Below are 18469 nucleotides of genomic sequence, written 5' to 3' on the forward strand. Positions count from 1 at the left end.
CCATGTTTTGCTCTTCGTGCATTATATAACAATGAAGTATCTTTATGTTGCATAAATGTCACATTGCAAAATAAAAGCACTATGTTTAGTAACTACAAGACAGTATTATTAAAAGGCGCTTGATTTGTGTAGCAGAGCAAACTCGGATGGAACCATTCCATGTATGTTTTCCACAACTGAAGAACAGCCTGCTCAACCGATTGGTAAAAGATGGGAAAACAAGAAAATCCCATGTGAGTCTTGATCACTCTTTCCCCCTTAGGAAGACACACTGATAACTACTTGTTATTACAGCTCATTCCTTTTCAAAACGACACTACTTTTCAGGGCAGATATATATTGGGGGAGGGGCGCACCAGGGAATTATGCATTTCCGTTAAAATTTGTCATTTTCAGCCAGTACTCTGTTCTTTTCAGTGTCTGGGTAGCTCTCAGCTAAAGACACAGAGACATGTTTAAGTATGCATTGGGGGGGGATCCAATTACCTCATTTTCTATCTTTCTGTTTTTTTAAACACAGGCAGAAGAAATCAGATTTAGTCAAGTTCACATTGCTTGCATCCATTGCTAGAAAATGTGCAAACATGAGCTGGGTGTGATAGCACACTTTTTTTATTTTATTTTTAATTTTGCATATCAATCATAGTATTCCCTTTCTCTCCTCATCCTGTTCCCTCTACCTTCCCCTCAAATAGTTCCATATCGATCACCATGCATAAACTCAATTCATTTTCTTCATAGATGTTTCTAGAGTAGTCATTCAAAGTGTGGTCCCTGACTGGTCACATCAAATGCGGCTGGAAAGGTTAGAAATATAAACTTTGGAGTCCTTTCCTAGCCTGTTCAGTGAGAAAGTGGGAATGGAGCTGAAGTCTAAGTTTCTGAACACCTCCAGGTATTCCTGTGGTCTGCACAAGTTTGGAAGGTAATGAAACTAGGGGAATGGGAGCCATTAGACTAGCAAACAGAGAGCCGTGGGTTGCTTTAAGGAACACTTCTCATGAGAAACAATTTTTAAGCTCTCAAAATCTCTAGCATATCGAAGCCAAGCTTATAAGCTTATTAGTGTACAAATAATATATTAAAATAGTGAATCACTGGAGAAAATATAGATTGATTTTTAAAAACATGTGGTACAGTAAGCAAGAAATTGAGGGTGTAATAAGAAAAGCAATGTAGGAAATAAGAAATTGTGGCAGGTACCACTGACTGAATTCTTGTAGTATACCAGGCATTCAACAAGGCGTTTCACACACTTTCACTTTGTGACTTAATTTTCTCAAAAATCTTATCTACAAATAAGGAATCCAAATAAAAGTTCGGTGTAACAGGCAGAACAATGGCTCCAAAAGAAATGGCAACAGCCTGAACTGAGGACTGGGAAGGATGTTACACAAGGGGACTTCAGGTCATGAATAGGACTTCGACGAGTCCCTGAATTGTCCACAGTGTAGGGGTGGGTGGAACAATGCCACAGTAATTGTCTTTACACTCTAACAGATTGGAAACAGTAACACCACAATCCTTTAGTTCCAGCACTTGGAAGCAGAGACAAGATCAAGAGTTCAAGGCCAGACTCAGCTACATACTGAAAACTTGACCTGTCTGGGTTAAAGACAGTACCTCAATACAAGTAGAGGAGACAGAGAAAACAGTGGTGTCAAGTTTAGGTATAATACATCTACCCGCTGTTACTGATATTAAGATGGAAACTATGGAAGGTAGGCAGTAGTCAATTATTACTATAAATGTGAGGTAACACATTAACTCTTAACATTTTTCAGAAGAAATGCACTCTTGCCAACACCTTGATTTTGAACTGATCCATACACATATTGTGACATTTAGCTACTAGTTGATGGCGATGTGTGACATTGCAGAAAGAAACAAATACAGTACTGAACAGAGCAATGTCACAATGCTACTAAGGGGCCCAGTTATAATTAAAACTCAGATGCATAAAACCTTCTCCTGGTACAGGGTCATGATGTTTTCCAGACACTATTCATGGTCATCTGGTATCATTCAGATCTTACAGCACACTGATCCTTTTCAGTCCACTCTGGTCAGTTTGGAATCTCTCCTGGAAGAGCATGCCTTTGCCCAACTGGGACCCTACAAACACAGCAGTCCTCAGACCAAGTCAAACTTGCCCAGGTGTATTTCCTTGGTAGACCTGGTACTTTAAAGCCATTATCTACTTTTCTGGCTCTGCCATTTCTTGCATTTGGCCTAGTGGTGGTGCACGTCTTTAATCCCGGCACTTGGGAGGCAGATGCAGGTAGAATATGAGGCCAGCCTGGTCTACAGAGCGAGTTCCAAGACAAGTTCCAAAACTACACAGAGAAACCCTGTCTTGAAAAGCCAAAAAGAAAAAGAAAACAAGAAAGAAGAAGCAGAAAGGTATTTGTTTTTAACCACTTTTATTAAAATTGCATGCTGAAGTTTTTGTCTACATATCAACTCCCTGACTACTTAGGGTTAGGAAAAAACAAAAAAGTCAGTGGTTTTTAAAGTTCAATATGAAGCGAAAGAGAAAACAAACATATATCCTGCTGATAGGAAAACAAAAGATAAGTAGGGAATTCTTTAGAGGAGATATTGCAGGCTACCAATATGAAGCTGAAGAAAATAGAAAGCCTATTTGAATTTACTGAGTTCATTAGTCAACTATCCAAAAGAAAAATGACTAGATCGAAAAGACTTCTAAAAAAAACAAGTTATGAATACAAAGAAAAGTTACTTCAGTCACAGAAAAATCAAATATGTATCAACAACACAGGCAAGTAAGTTCTAAAGATAGTGTTGCTTAATTTATGATTGTCATCTAGACATTTCTCAAGGAACGTATGCTATATATTGTACACATAAACCATCAAGTTTGATGGAAAAACAAAGAACTGCACTTTTAATAAAAGAATGTGGGAAACACTAGCATAGGCAAACAGAACATTTTATTATGCTTTTAAAATTTTTAGATTTATTTATTTTATGTGTATAAATGTTTGGCATGCATGTATTTCTGTGTATCATTTGCATGTTTAGTGTTCATGGGAGGGCATCGGGTTCCTTAGAACTGGAACTATAGGTATGAACACAGACCTGCTTTAAGAACAAGTGCTGTTAACCATTAGCCCATCTTTGCAGCCTGATTTTCAATTGTTGAAGTGTGTGTGTGTGTGTGTGTGTGTGTGTGTGTGTGTGTGTGTGTGCGGTCACTTACTTCTTTGGTCTTGTGGGCCTCAGGGAGGAATAAAAGACAGGTCCCCATGCTTGATTACACTGTGTACCTTTACACATGGAGGCATCTCATTGGCCTGGAATAATTTCAAGACATATCTAGCAAAAAAAGTGTTGAAACTGTTGATACTCCCAACTTAGGCAAACCAATGTGTGAACAACTAAAAAGGGAGTTCTTCTTTTAAAAAACATTTCTATTTCAAATATTGTTTTATATTTTACCTCCAGGATCCAACTGGAAAGAAACATAATTTCCCAAGCATCTTCCACTACTGTGCGAATTTATAGCTGCTATTTTCTCTATCTGGTCCTGAAATTCACCATCCTTTCAAAACTCAAAATGCAATGTCCATTAAGTTTACAATGCTTTTGCATTTGCATTCTTCCTCCATTGTGTTTCCTCCAACAAAGACAAACTCACTTTGACTTTGAATTTTAATGTAAATATTCACTGACTTGTCTGAATGTATACAAGACAGAAAAGTAGGGCAATGTAATAGCTGTGGTTAATTTATATTTGTGTATCTACCTCAAATTTCAAATTTGCAAAATAATCTCCAACATCCTTTTTCAAAGAAATAAAAAACCGTCCTACAGGGAAAGAATAGCCATGTATAGTAAGAAAACTGCAGTTTCCTTCTGTATGGAATAATAAAACTTTAGTTAGTTATTTAAAAATTAAAGAAAATATTTTTACAGAATAAGTATGTGATTTTAATCTGCTTCATGTTGCTATAACAAGATAACAGAAGCAGGGTTGTTTATATGGAATACATTTAATTCTCTTGATTCCGGAGGAAAAGAAGGTAAAGATCATGGAATTGGAAGGTTTGGAGTTGGTCAAGCACTGTGTTCTGCTTCTAAGACATCACTGTGGATACAGCCTTGAAAATGGTGACTAGTGTCTTTCTGTAGTGAAGGGAAGATGGAGGTTAGCTTCTTTCTATAAAGGATGACTTTTTTCCTTTCTTTTAAAACTTTGTAATATTATCATCTTGCCAACACCTGAGTTTAGAGAGGAAACATTCCAACCTTATTAATAAGGAACTTGTGTTACAGATCCTCCTAAACTCTTATTACTACCTTATTATACTACAAACATTACTTAAATGGATTTTACAACTTTAACATATTAAATCTAATTTTAGTACCAATATACGGGAAAAAGAGAAAACAGTAACCATTTTTGCTATGGCAACCAAGAGCTTGCCATCACTTTGTTCCTAATCTCAGCCTATTTCGAGAACTCTTCATTCTAACTGCCCTTTGCTGGTTACATGGAAGCCTTCCCTCAAGACAGTTTTGTCTCCACTTTTCTTGGTGTAGTCATTAAAGAATTCACTTGCTTCACTCACATTTCTCAGTGGAGTGCATTCAGGGACAGAGATGCTACCTGAGGACTGCTCTTCTCTTGCTGTGAGAATTGATAAGCTGGTCTACTGAGGAACCTTCCTTTGTTTCAGATTCCAGGTTCTTGCTTCTCCATTATGAGTGCAATGCAAAATGCCTTCCAGCATTTTAAATATTTAAATTTATCAAATTAGTTTATCACATTATATGGAAGGGCAAACATAAACTTTATTACACTTTATAGTATATTTGAGATAATGTGAAATATATTGGCAAAACCAAAAATTATTTAAGAGTTAGCTACTTACTAGTAATGTTGTGCTGTCGCCCACAACACACATGTTATCTAGCCACAGGCTCTTGGTCCCTTTAATGGTGACAGGTATGGAACCCATCACATGAAATGGGCCTTACAGCCAATCAGAAACCAGTTGGTTACTCAATAACATTCATGCCACTATTGTACCAATGCCAATGTGCATATCTCTTGTCAGGACAGTAGTGGCTTTCAGGGTTCACAGCCGAGGGAAATTGAAGTCTACTTTTCTCTTCTTGCAGCAAACCTGGCACCTTCTAGCACCATGAGCACTAACTAGGAGAGATGAAGTACCAGGAAGATTTCTCCATGTTCTTTGACTCAAGTACATGCTGATCAGATATAAACCAGCTACTAGTTTATGTATTGTGAAAGCTTAAGATGGACATAGTTCACACAATATGCTGATAATATACATTATAAATATTTTAGACTAAACTCAATGATACTTTATTAAATAACACAGATGCAGAAAGAGTCATTTTATAAATATAAGTAAATGCAACGGACTGACCTACTGAAAAGAAAGAGTAAATATGGAAGAATATAGTTCTTGTTTATCGCACAATGCCCATTTATTTGTGAGCTAGAGTATACCGTTGTGATAGCAATACAAGGAGAATCTATGTTTGTGCCTGTGTACACAATTAATCGTACAGAACAAAAAACACATTATGTGCCATGTGGAGAGAAATACAATTGCATTGGTGACTGCACTATTCTCTTTGGAAATCCTCCCATTAGAAATATGAGATTTACAAGTTAACTAGATAATCAGTGCATACTTCAGATGGATCGGTACAATGCAATAAACTCTGTTAGGTCATAAACATTTTTGAGCAACTTCTCTTCTAATTCAAAGCATTTTGTAAGGGAACATGACAGCACCAGGCTTCACTTACTGTTTAAGGGTAAGAAACTTGACTTGCAAAAACAGATGGGACAAAAAAGAGTGAGTATCTTCGGGACTAATCACCATTTGCATAGAACAGTTAAAAGTCCTAGGATAAGCAGGTACAAAGAAAAGATGTAAGAGCTGAAGAAGGCTGGGGAGGGAAAGCCAACAGCTTTTTATTCTAAAATATCCTGAGGCATATGTGGAACACACAACACATAATCAGAATAAATTTCTGAGACCTGATGTCCTGATACGATTAAGGCTCATTCAAAAACAACCCTTTTGCCTCCTCCTCCAAAACTGATTAAGTGACAAGCAACAGGGGAAGAAACAGGGGAGGAGCCGAGAAAGACCCACGATCTTCCGGTTGGCCCACTTCCCCACACTGCCAGCTGCACCTGTGGTCTTCGGGCCTGCCCTACAAAGTGAAACGAGATTGTCTGGCATAGATGGCCAGAACCTGGGGGTTTTGACAAATCTTCCAGGCAATGTTGGGTACAGTGAGAAACACTGCTCTAGGGCAAAAGTTAGCAACCATTTTATAAGGGACCATATGGAAGGTATTCAGGGAAAGACACCTGGCACTGAAGCTTCCACAAGGCCAATTAGCTGATTAGCACCACAGTACTCTACAGAGACAAGGATGCTGCCAGGTCCAGCACCTCAGTGCTGTAGAGAGATGAGGATGCTGCCAGTCCGGGGTCGTATTTCCTTGGGCATTTTTAGGCTGCCTAGAAGTCATTTATTGCCCTCCACTTAGAGGACCTAATGTCTTTGTGACCACTTTGTAGAGCCTTTGCAAAGTATGAACAGAATCCTTTCCAACTAAAGAAAGGGTCAAGAGCAGAGCACTGTCAGACAACTCTAAGGCAGGGTCTCCCCTGCTTTGCTGCAAACCGCCTACCTAATGCATCTACCAATCCAATCCAAATAGCTGACGTTTTGTTGTTGTTTTGTTTTGTTTGTTGGTGGTGGTTGTTTTTGTTTTGTTTTGTTTTGTTTTGAGACAGGTTTTCTCTGTATAGCTTTGCAGCATGTCCTGGAACTCGCTTTATAGATCAGACTGGCCTCAAACTCACAGAGATTCTCCTGCCTTTGCTTCCCAAGTGCTGGCATTAAAGCATATACTACCACTGCCCAGCTATGAATAGTTTTTTTTTAATGTGCATCAGTGGTTTGCCTTCATGTATGTCTGTACATATTGTATGTAGTATTCTCCAGAGGCCAGAATATAGTATACCATGAAACTTGAGTTACAGATGGTTGTGAACCATTGTGTGGATACTGGGAACAGAACCTAGGTCCTCTACAATGACGGCCAGTGCCCTGGACATCTGAGTCATCTCCCCAGTCGCACCTATAGTAGGCATGAAAATGAATGTTGAGTCTTTATTAGACACAAAATAATAAATTATTGTAATAACGTCTTATCTTAAAAGAAGAGTAAGGTAATAGAAACTCATAGTAATAAAAACTGGCAATCTAACTTGTCAAAGACAAGGACGGCCATCTAATGTGTCCTACAGTAATAACCATATACAAATCAAGGCAAATGTGTTTACAACGTTTAGCTCAGATTAACATTTATAAAACGGAGGGGAGATTTCTCTATAAGTTAAAATTGCTTTTTTATAACTTGTATGAATTAATATTATATAAAATGAAGATATTACAAGGCTGTAATCATAAAATATTTGCATATAACACTTTTTTTCCCGAACTTCTTATGCACTATCATGTATTATGGAAACAGTTAAACATTTACCTGTATTCTAATGCAGTCCTTATCTTGCTTTGGAGCAATGAAAGTAATTAAGAAAATGTACTGGTTTGTTTAAGTACTTGGCACCAGATATCCTGGTATTGGAGCATAATACAAAAAAAAAGTATGGGTTTAACATGTAAACCAGATGTTATGAAAAATGTTTCAAAATGTAGAACTGTTTTCAATGTTCTTTTAAAAAATTACAATCAGACCATGAGGATGCTTGTGCTGTTTTATTTTTAAATTATATACAGATCACAATTTTTGGTCCAATAAATATTTCCCAACAATCTTTTTCACGGCAGGCACTGTATGAGAACTAAGAATGTGTACCTGAATAAAAGAAACAAGTATTTCGTATTTGCAGGAGTGGCACTTGCAGGAGACAGGCAAGCAGTTAGTGTTGTAAAACTCTCTGTGAATAACAGGTCTGGAAAAGAAAACACTGCGAGGCTTAAGGGTGACTACATACTTTAAAAGCTGAGGGAAAAGTCAGGTCATTAATTTAAACAGAATATTCTGTGGAAGGTTCACTGTGGAAGATTCCAGAGAGAGATGATGAGGCATAAGGGTATTTTCTAGGAAAACATGTCAGGTAGGGTAAGAACCTGGGCAAATGTCTTGGAGCATGCTCTCATGACATTGCGAGAAGCCATTGCAAGCAGGTGTGCAGTGCTCAGGGAAATAAGACAGGGAGACGTGCGAGCATTAGAAACTTGCCCTGCCCAGAAAGACTGACTACCAAGAAGGCATGGAGAAACATTTCAGCAGAGGCTAGATGTGGAGGCAGATTGATTTTGGGAGATGAATAAGTATATCAGTTTGAGTTCTTTCCCATCTTCCTCCTTCCCTCCCTCCCTACCTCCCTCCTTCTCTCCCCTCTTCCTCTTTCTCTTTCTTATTTGTGGCACTGGCAGTTATACCCAGGACATGTAAGCAAGTTCTCCACCTGAAACTCTCTTTTCAGTTGACAACAGTGAATTGTAAAGAGTAAATACAGTGTACACTACTGACCACCTATGGAATCGCTGGGTGAGGTTATAGGACTCTGAAGGATAAGGAACACTGGATCCATGTATGAATTATGTTCAGAATTCTGAATGCTGGAGAGTTAAGATTTTCTTCAAATTTCCATCTTAATTTGTAGATAGTGGCTCACGAAAGGATTCATATCTGCAACTCCACACTGGATAGTTGACAATAGACAAGAGCTAGACGACCACAACTTTAGTCATATTTGAGTCAGCCTTTGCCACTGTGCTCTAGCTTAAGCCCAGTCCCCAAGTGAGGGACACTGCTGGGTCCCTTAAACATTTATATGAGCAGGTATCAGTTCATCAGTGTCATTGCTATGGCGACTTAATTTGAATTATTATATTTAAAAATGCTACTTTTCTTCTAGAGAACTTGGGAAAATCACAGTTCGCACTTACTTTAGGAGATAATACTCCAGGCTTGCCCTGAAGATTTTCCCTATTATACAGCAGCTCGGTAAAACACCTCTAGCCAGCCAAATTCAGCCCGAGGCCTATTCTCATATGTACTGTGATCCCAACAGTGATGTTTTCTATGTGTTCAGATGAATGGACTCTAACCAGAAGAAATGAATAATATTTCACAACATGTAAAATATATAAAGTAGACTCTGAGTGTACACAAATAAGGTTTCATTGGCACATAGCCATTCTCCTTAAGCTACTGTATGAATTAGGTCTCCCTAAATTCTTTTCCATGCACGGCCCCTTCTGCCTCAGAAATTTTTACAAGAAACCAGGTATACAAAGTTATACAGTAGGGTTATAAATCACGTTTACTCGTTATAAATAATAAATTGATACTTGTATAATTCTTTGGTAGACAAAAAATTTAAGCATTTTAAAGATCGGAGCAAATTTGCACACTAATGAGATGCATATGCCCAGTTACTTTTAAAAAATTAAGCCTGCTTGATACTTGATGCTGGAGGATGCAGAGCTGACCACTAGATAGATTTTGTAATATTAATCCTGAAAGGTAATGCTGTACCTCATAAATACTGGGAACAACATGGTAGAAGCACATTAGCTAGCCATTTCAGAAAATGTTGAAAAAATTCTGCCTTCTTACCCTTAAGCTAACTTGCCAAATAGTTGTCAGCTCTTTTCTATTGTGTCTCCAAACTACTTTTGACAAGAACTGACTTTTCTCAGCTGATATTCCCAGGGATCTCCTTTTAGTATACTTCTCACCCTTCTAATGCTGTGACCCTTTAATACAGTTCCTCATGTTGTGATGACCCCAACCATAAAATTGTTTCATTGTTACTTCATAACTCTAATTTTGCTACTGTTATGTTTCATAATGTAAATATCTGATACGCAGCATATCCGATATGTGATCCCCCCACCCCCCCAAGAGGTCGCTACCCTCAGGTTGAGAACTGCTGTCTTCAGTAAGAGTCTCCTAAATCAGCAAGACCATACAAGCATTGAGACTGGTTCTAGTTCCTCACAAGATCTTCTGAAGCTAGGAGCCTCCCTTTTCTGTCTGCTGAATCAACCCCTTGACTCCACTAGACGGTCTCCTGATCCTCAGGCATTCTCTTCAGAACATTGTTTCTATGAGTCTAGAAAAGATGGCCTCAGTGTAGGATTTTGTGGGTGAGTATGTTCTAGGATTGATGAATGGGGCTGAGAACAAACACTTTTAGTAGGTTAACCCCCATTATGTGTTCCATCTGTGTTCTGCCCTGGCACTGCCTGGGTTGCCTTTGTATTGAAATGGATTTATAAAGATGAGGTGGGGCCATATTAACACACAGGACTCTGTTATAAACCGTGTATTCTTCAAACAGGTATTAAGAGTCCCTCTTACGGTGTGTATGACATGTATTGCTGCATGTGTATGTGTGCTTGCCTATGTGTGCATATCTGGAGGCCAGAGGTTAACACCACCTATCTTCTTTTAGATCTACCTTATTTATTGCAACAGTGTCTCAGTGAGCTTAAATCTTGCTGTTTTGATTAGAGTGGATGGTCAGGAGTTCAGGATGCTCGGCTCTGAGGTTACAGACTCCGTGAAGAAAATTCATGTCCTCCCAATTGCAGAACAAGTACTTTACCCACTGGGACAGCAGCCCTCACTCTTTCCAACATGAACATGTGAAAAAAGTGTCTGCTCTAACCAATGATCTTAAGCTAAAAAAACTTAAGTCAAGGCGTGTCATAATTCTTTCCGAAATTTTACTGCACTAAAGCAAGTTGCTTGAGGTTTTTTTTTTTTTCAGAGACAATAAGATATTGTTTAAAATATTTGGATTAGTCTTGCCTAGTATTCAAAGAGCATGAGATTCCCATTACAGTTGTAGTTCCAAAGGCAGATTCTCTCCATTACAACACTCATTTAATAATTATTTGAAGTCTAGAGACTAGGTGAACAACAGAGTTCACCTTCAGAAGACAAAGGCTTCACTGTGGCTGAGGGGGATAGTGTCCTGGAAGACACTATCACAGAACGTGATGTGCAGTTCTGAGCATGAAAACTGCCTGACGTTGTGTTGATATTTTGTCTGTGGTGTGCTCAACAGAAATAGGACGGCCCTAGGTGCTTTTCCACTCCTCGCTGATAGTCTACTGGGGATGGAAGAGCTCTTTCTACACAGTCTGGCCAAGCCAAACAAGGCAGAACGCAGAAAGAGAGAACACAGCTCAGTTAAGAGGGTTGCATCACACACGGAGAAGGCAGAAGTATGGGAAAGATACTTTCAAACTTCCTTATGTCACTACGCTTAACAAGCCACGTATGACAAGTGATTACAAAGGTTGTTCACAATAAAACTCTTTTGGTTTAAGCTACAAAGGAAAAAGGCTTTTTGTTGTAAAATACATAAAGCAGCTATGCTTTCTAAAGACAGCTGAACAGAAGACAATTTCTGGCTTATTCAGCCACTGTCTGTTTGTGACACCCACAGGCCTTGTGGTCAAAGGGTCTCTGACATCATTCCTAGAGAAATGTCAGGAAAGCCCTTCCATTTAAAATATATAACCCGACAAATGGCAAACTAAAAAGCCAATTCACCCTATTAAAAAACACCAAAAGAGTGTTTATTTTTCTCAAGAATTGAGAATAATATTATATTTTACTTTTCTTGACTTCTAACATCATTTCTTAGTCAAATTCTCAAAGAAGACATAAATGTAAGTTTGAAAACACAGGAAGAGGGTTTTGTTTTAGTTTGTTTGTTTGTTTGTTTTTAATTTTGAAGAACTGTCTCTCTGAAGCTATCCTTTGAGTAACCATGCCACTTCAGGGCAGACCAGTAAATATTCAAATTAAAGCTAACAGGGAAGTTTGATTTTTTTTTAAAGTCTAAAATTTTCAAAACAAAACAAAAAAAACTTTCCTAATTTGCATGAATTACGAAGTAACAATGGATTTTTACCAGAACTGGAAGGATGATGAGCAGGGAACAGTGATTACTCTGAAATCATGAAGGCCTGAGTTGAATTTCAGTACCCACCAAAAAAGCCAGGTCTGGGTCTCTGACAATAAATGAATCACTGGCCAGACAACCCAACCTAAAAGGCAAGTAGGGACTCTGCTACAAGGGGTAGGGGAGAAAGCACTAAGACAGTATGTGCACCGACAAGAACACTTATATGTATGCAGCCCTCACATGTAGAAAACACACACCCGTGACACACATAGAGGTATACTGTAAATACACTAAAATTAAATAGTATTAGATTTGTCTTCAAAATCATTAGCATAGAGGATTTTAAAATACGGCCTCCCCCCACAATAAAATTTAGAAAAAATGTCCAGCTTGGGCAGTTAGCTTTGACATGTTTATTAGTTTATTTACAGAAAATGGAAGAGTGGAAAAGAAAAAAGAGAAGACAAATATCTTGGTGCTGGAGAGATATAGCTCAGTAGTAAAGAACACTTGCTCTTGCAGGAGACCGAGGATCAATTCCCAGCACCCACACTGTGACTCACAACCATGCATCACTTCAGTTCCAGGGCATCCAATACCTTCTTCTGGACTCTGTGGGTACCACGCACACAAATGATACACAGACATACAGGCTGTCAAAATATTCACATAAATAAATAAAACAAAATTCTGGTTGGAAAAGGTTAAAAAGCAGACATAAGAAGAAAAGAAGAAATTGGTCTCTAAAAGCAGAAATGAGCAATTTATGATTAGCATAAAATTTACAAGTAATTCAGGCGGATAGATACCTCCATGCAGACTGAGAATGAAACCTTCCATATTAGAAAAATATAACATCTGTCCATTGTCATAAATAAAATTCATATCTTTCTCCAAATGGTGGTGGTGAACGCCTTTAATCCCGTAACTCAGGAGGCAGAGGCAGGCAGATCTTTGTGAGTTCAAGGCCAGCCCGGTATAAAAAGTGAGTTCCAGGAAAGGCTCCAAAGCAACAGAGAAACACTGTCTCAAAAAAAAAAAAAATCCACATCTTTCATTTATCACATAGTGAAGCTCAGTGACTTTTCAACATTTGCTTTGCAAATCAAAGACTCTAAGAACTCACTAGGAAAATGAAAATACAAATTCGTTGTACAAAATTAGCATCCTTCTATACTATTCAATACAACAATCTAAAGTGTCTAGCATATGCTATGTGTTGTGATAGTGGCTATAGGTAACAAGGAAATACAAGAATCAGTTCCCATGTTCAATAAAAGCACCCAGGGAAGTTGCTGCCCAGTGTATAGTGAATGCCACCAGAATGACAAGAGGCTCTTCTTTAGACATGCCAGAAAGCAGAACACCATGTTCCTTGGAATTAGCAAACAAAAGAAAATGAACACCAGAAGACAATTCACTTTCTATAAGAGATAACGTTTTGGAAGACAGGGTTATATGTTAATATTTGAATTAGAGAGACTTGGGAGTCTAGACACATTAGCATAAAAATGTGTTTAAAAGATACTGTGATTTTAAAGACTGAAAACCTTACTTTAGGAAGATTAACGCTAACACGGTGTCAGTATCACATGAACTGCGCATAAAAACCAGATGAAAGACTACTCAAAAGCTTACAAGGGCCTGAAGTGAAGAACACAAGGCATAGTACAGAAAAGTAGTGGAAATAAAAGCCCAGTTCAAATGAAATCTTAAAATTCAACAAACCAATGAGATTGATGGATAGGGGCTGAGACAAATGTGAGATTAAGAGGATTTTTTGAGACAAGATGTTTCCAGAGACTATAAAAGAAGGTTCCAGTCTCAAAAGATGAAAGGAGGGAGAGAGAGAGAGAGAGAGAGAGAGAGAGAGAGAGAGAGAGAGAGAGAGAGAGAGAGAGAGAGAGAGAGAGAGAGAGAGTTGATGCTTTCCCTGCATGTATCTGAACACCACATGCATGTAGTACACTCAGGGGCCAAAAGAGGGCACCAGATTCTTTGAAAATAGAATTACAGGCAACCATCATGTGCGTGCTAGGAGCTGACCCTGGGTCCTCTGGAAGAAAGAGAGCCTTTCTCATTCCTCCACTACAAAGGTTAATCTAACTCAACACCTCCTAGAAGTTCCTAGGAATCTAAAGTACATAAAGAGAAGCATTACCTCTCCCACATCCCAGTATCCCTGGACCCAACTCTAATAAAAAAGTCTTTCCTAAGGGGGACCTGACTTCCCTTGGGTCCATTTGTTGAGTGTATAGATGCTCCTTCCAAACCAACACTAAAGGCAAAGGCATGGTTGGAATCTGGGGGGCTTTAAGAGACCAAATGAAGGCCCTATAGTCCAGCTATAGAAGGAACCAGGCATAGTGAAATGCAGGGTAGCTGTTTTGTAGAAGAATGGAGACCCTCCTTCATCATGGGTTGCATCAAAGGTTGTAACAACTTCTCAATGGCCCAAACAAGGAGAGAACTTTTTCATCACAGTCAGCAATTAAAGAACTTTTGTGTGGCTAGCTTGCTTTCTAAAGTTCAAATGTCACTCTATTTAGTATTTTCCAGACGCACCCCCCACATCAAATAATATAATAGTATTTTTTAAATCTCTCCCTTTCAAGTGCCATAAATAATCTCAGCATACAAAACTTGCCGTTCTCTGAATGAGATTAGTTCCCCACTTTTAAGCAATATAATCACAAAAAATAGCGCAAGAACCACCCCATCCTCACCACCCCCACCCCGGGTTAACAGTGGCCATGAGATGTTAAAAAAATTAAAATACAAACTGATGTCTGCCCCAGAAACTAATGCCATACAATTACACGTGGCTAGTTAGACATTCAAAGACATGAGCCAGTGAATGGCTGACGAGTTTCCTTTTTCTGGTCTTTCCCCCCAGACTCTGTCTTGACCCAGGTCATGAAGAGTCTGCCACTGTTTGACTTGAAGAACAGAGAGTGGTTTTTACCTTCCTTTGGTCTGATTTCCAGGCACCCTAACGTAGCTGATAAATATATATGATTTCTTTGTGTGTAGGGATTTGTTAGGAAGACTTACATGACAGAAGTTGGAGGACTTTCCTGCAGCATGAGCTCCCTTTGTACTTAAATGGGACCCAAAGCTGAAATTCAATTCTGGGCAAAACCTCTTGGCACCATAGCCCACTGGAGTTAAGTTAGTACAGTGATGAGTAAGAAACAGCAGTCAGCATCGCCTTCACTACTGTCTGCTTGCTATTCTTCCAGAAAAGAAGCTTGATCAAGGCAGATTCGAAAAACAAACTCGTTCAGAACTGCTGTCCCTTACAGCTCAGGGCCATGGCTAAGTAACTTAAATGGCTCCAAACTGAGCCACAAATGGCAATGAGAAAAGCAGGAGAGACCTTTTACTGCATCATAAAGGCCAGACACTGACAGTTCGCAGAAGCTAGTGCCCCTGCAAAAAGGAACTCTCTGCATGAACACGGAGCTTCCTGCTGCCAATCAACAGGGCACTCCTAGTTTCTGAGCGAGCGGGTGAATGCCACTTGCTAACTTGGATGCATTAAATCTTGCAGGTCCGTCTGTGAGCAGAACCCACTTCATTTCCTGGGCTGGCTGGGGAAGCAGCATGCCCTTTTGTGGCACAAGGGAACTTGCTTGGCATACGCAACACGGAATTGTCCTTCTTGGAGCCACTGGTACATAAAACAAATAAAAGTTTAGAAGCCGCCCAGGTGTAGGAGATTAAGGACTTAACAGACAGATGGAGGAGAAGAGCATCATCTGGGCATCCTTCATTTTTTGTAATAAGGGAAGGTTCCCTGGCGATCCTAGCAGAAAGAATAAGCTGAAATGAACCAAATTTAGTACTTTCAGTGACAAAAGAAGACTAAGTAGACCATTTGGGAACACAAAAAGTTTGCCTGATAGAGTCCAATTACCCTCGGAACAAATCAATCATCACTACGTGGCAGAAGGCAACAAAAGTAGGCCTGGTGCCATTCGCCAAACACACAACCAGGTGAGCATCCAAAAATGCTGACTACCACAACTTCAAGGGTCTAGTTCTAACAGTAGGGTGAGTCACAGTGGAAGACCACAGACACCTTGAGCCTCCGACGGAGACAAACAGCTTAGATACACTAGGATGTGCTAGAGACGCCCCTTGACATTTACACACCTATAAGCACCACTAGAGATGACTGAGCCAAAGTAAGGTAGACAGAAAACCAAGGCAGGGAGGCCAGGCTTTGTCCTGCTTTATTTACCTTGTGAGCCTAAGTGACGAGTCAGAGCTTTCTAGAAAAACAGATCCTAAGCACACATTTTAAAAGCAGCGGGTGCATGAACAGTGTCTGCTGGGGTCGGGCAGACCTGCTTAGACCCAGGAAACTGAGTCCTCAAGAGGAAGTTAAAAGAACATCATTGTCCTCCAAGGTCCCGATGATAAGCCACAAGTTAGACTCAACACCGAAGTGTCTGCAGACCTGGATCTGAAAAGCTGTTACGAACAGTGCTAGGCCTAATCAGCACAAACCGCCACACCCCTCATTTCAAAGCCCTCCCCTTGAGTCACATCACTGTAACTGCTACCAGGGCTATTAATCTCACTTCTAGTCATAGTTTCCACTCCTTTGTTTCCTTCCCCAGTACACGCCAATCTGATGAAGGTCATTTTAAGACAATTCAACAAAATGCAGTTCATCAAAGTTCATGGCTCCATTCAGCTTACCTCATTCATCCATGAAATTCTTCAGCAGAAAATCCATAAAACCATTCATCACTTCAGAGGGGACATTAACGAATAACAATTAAAAATAATTTTCCAGAGAAATTGTATGGGCATAAACTGACTGGATCCTGACTCTTGTTCCAACACGAAAATATAATTAGTAGGTCAAATCTTCTAACGCCAAGAGTAGAAAATCATTATCATTAAATGTTCCACATCAGTAGAGGGACTAGAATTTCACAGGGGAGAGAAAGGGAGTGCTTTTGCTTAGTGGCAGTTAGTACTATGGCTTTAAGTGTGTCACCATCTTCTCTAAGTCCTTATTCCTAAAAAAAAAATGTTCACACTTTTCCCTACAGACTCCTAACACTATTGAAGACTGACCTTAATTTGTAGGGATTGGAGAGATGGCTTGATGGGTAAAGTTCACCTTGCTGTTCAAGCATGAGAACCTGATTCTGGATTCCTAATAATCGTGTAAAAGCAGGCATAGAACAGAAGCATAAATCCCAGTGCACATCAGGAGAGGTAGATCTCAGGAACTTGCTGGGTGGTACTGGCTAGCCAGTCTACCTAAAACATCAAACCCCAGGTTCCATGACTCAAAAGTAAGGAGAAGAATGATAGTAAAGGAGCTACAATTCCAAACACACACACACACACACACACACACACACACACACACACACACACACGCACACTCACACACACAGGCATGCTAGCACCAGCACACAAATTAAAGCTGTCAACTGTATTTTAAAATCCAAGTTGCCATATATCAAATTGTCTTTATCACACACTAAGACCCTTTCCTTGAAGTTTTAATGGATAAATGAATTTTGAACCAGGAATTTGAGAAAAGGGAGAGAGAGAAAGAAACAAGGGAACTTTGGAAGGTGCTGAGCAGGCTTCTGGGAGAGAGAAGGGCATCTTTGGTCATACCCACCTGTGAACTTTACCAACTGCAACACTAACTACCATTGCAAGATGGCCCCAAGCTGCAGCAGTAGCCTGAATGTTTGGGGACTAATGAGTTCTCTGATTGGATGTGAGGCCCCACCTGCAAATGAGAATTCCTGTCTGGTACAATAAACCCAGACAAAAACTCACGGTTGAGGAGGTCTTGGGCCCTTAGGGTAACTTCTATTTGACACAGTGCTAGCTGCATTCTAAATATTTATATTTGTTCCCAATTACTACACTCAGCCTTTATCAGAAGAGCTGCTCCTTGCAATGAACAATGGTGAATGTGGAGAGTCACAACTGCCCAAGTAAAGCTGCTGAGAATAAGTGATGAAAGAGTACTAAACAAGACACTTACAACACTCCCCTCAAGACTCCAGGAACACTGTGGACATGGAAGTTGAAATTACATGAGAGACAGAAGACTCTGGAGAGTGGCTACTAAATGCTATCCCCCAAGCATGACAGAGTCATTGCATTCTGTCCCACGGCATGTGCAGCTGCCTTCACTTGGCCTGCACAAGACTGGATCTATCATTGATCAATAAGAGATCTATAGGATCAGTAAGAGATCTATAGATAAGGGAACTGAGAAGGCCTGACCTCTCCTGGCTGAACTACTGGCTGCTGGAGAAGGGGTGGTCATTGCCTTCAACTATGTACCTATCAGGGAGCCCACCAGGATCCACTAGATACTTCCACACCCAAAGTCACACAAACTGTCCTAGTGAAACTGATGGTCACAAAATGAAACAAAAGATGTGTATGAAGAAAAGAGATGGAAATGGGGAGGGTCTGAGAGGAAGATAGGAC

General features: G+C 39.7%; 1 protein-coding gene across 1 annotated transcript in view; it reads right to left on the reverse strand.

Moving 5' to 3' along the window:
• Ptprk (protein tyrosine phosphatase receptor type K) overlaps positions 1-18469 on the reverse strand; it is a 517652-nt gene that overhangs the window by 306544 nt on the left and 192639 nt on the right.

The sequence above is a fragment of the Mesocricetus auratus genome, unplaced genomic scaffold (assembly GCF_017639785.1).
Source record: "Mesocricetus auratus isolate SY011 unplaced genomic scaffold, BCM_Maur_2.0 Super-Scaffold_100018, whole genome shotgun sequence".
Classification (NCBI taxonomy): Eukaryota; Metazoa; Chordata; class Mammalia; order Rodentia; family Cricetidae; genus Mesocricetus; species Mesocricetus auratus.